Source organism: Larus michahellis, chromosome 9, assembly GCF_964199755.1.
Source record: "Larus michahellis chromosome 9, bLarMic1.1, whole genome shotgun sequence".
Lineage (NCBI taxonomy): Eukaryota > Metazoa > Chordata > Aves > Charadriiformes > Laridae > Larus > Larus michahellis.
Window position 1 is genome coordinate 40,763,273 of NC_133904.1, and position 1,720 is coordinate 40,764,992.

Consider the following 1,720-nt stretch of genomic DNA (forward strand, 5'->3'; position numbering starts at 1 on the left):
CGGCAGGTTTCCAATGGGATCGGCAACCCTTCCCTTCGCGGGAAAACCAGGCCCTGTTCAACAGTGGGGAAAGGCTGCCTTGCCCCAGGCTGGGGCTTTGCCTGGAGGCACAGGGTCATCTGTCCCAGGCTCCCGCAGGGCTGCACCACACCGTCCAAGCGGGCAAAGCACCATTTCTCCCTCTCCACTCCTAAGCGTGGCTGAAAGCCGCTCACCGGCTGTGCTAATAAATGCGCGCAGCGGGAAAGAAAGAGGCCTGGCAGCTGCCCCGGTCTGTGCCGAGTTGGCCAGGGCTGCCGCACGCCTGCTGCCAGGTACGCAGGCAGGGCTGGCTCGGTACCGGTGCCTGACCGCAGCCAGGCCTGCCTGCAGGAGGGCACACAGGCAGCCATGCTCACAGCTGGCTCTCCCAGCCAGGCTGGAGCCTCCAGACCGGAGAGCTGCCTGCCTGAAGCTTGGGATCTGGGATGGGGCACAGGGATTTAACTCGGCCTGGGCAATTGTGGGGCACCAGCAGCCTCCTGGGGCTCACGCACCCCATCACGGCGGCTGTGCTGCTGCACAGCCCGGCCCTGGCACGGAGCAGAGGAGGGAGCCAAGACCCATCCCCTCCATCACTGGCATGGAGTGGGGGCGACTGAGCAGGAGGGGCCAGTGCCAGCCCAGCTGCCCAGTGGGGCACAGGGAGTGAGCACAGGGCTCCCCTAGTTCATCCGAGGTAAACAACCGCTGTTTTCTCTGGAGGTGATGCGTTCTTTGCCATTAATTGATCTGGGCATTTGTAACTTGCCTCTTGCACCGCTGTCAGTATACGCTTTCTCTTTTCCACTGGGAGAAGCTGGTAATTAGGCTCTTATCCAATAAAAGCATGGGGGGGTTCGAAGCAGAGATAGGATTAGTTTCTTTTAACTTGATGAAATATGCTTTGGCTTGAAATAATTACATGATTTGCACTTAGCACCTCTCAGCCCAGGGCATTGAAGTGATTTACAAGCAATTATGAAGCCTGCTGGGAAGATGCTTTTATTCCCATTTTACAGATATGATATGGAAAACAGAGGCTGAGGGCCTGCCCCAGCTCCTTGACTGAGACGTGGGGAGCTTGCAGGGTGTCCTGGGAGCGCTGCCTCTGTGAGACGGGGCACAGGCAGCAAACGGGCATCGCCACTGGAGCAGAGATCTCAGAGCACTGAGAAGTGAAAAACTGGGCCAGTGGCCGTGGTGGGGTGGCTGCCCAGGAGTGCCACCAGCACCACTGTGGGTCTCAGCACCGCCAGGAGGAGGGAGATGGGGAGGATGAGGGGACAGAGAGGTGCCAGGGAGATGTTTGGTGAAGGACAGAATGGCCTGGAGCCGGGGGGCGGGAGGTGGAGTGGGAGCTGCTGGGGTGCAAAGGGTCTGGGGAAAAGATGGGGAGACCCAGCAGCAGGGAGGCGCGGGGGCAACACAGCGCTGGGAACATCCCGGGGATGGGTCAGGATCTCTATTCCTCCCCTCCTAAAAAAACCACTCAGGACGACGGTCACTCCGCCGGTTTCCATCAGAACGGCACCAGCTCCGTGTGCGGCCCTGGAACCCCACAGGGCTGCGGGGGGTGAGCGGTGATTTGGGAGGGAACGGCACGCATCCACCACCTTTGCCTTTCCCGCTGGGACCCGCAGGCCCCGCCGCGGGCCCGCCCCCGGCCCGGGCCCCGCCGCCGGGCGGGGGCAGCGGGCGG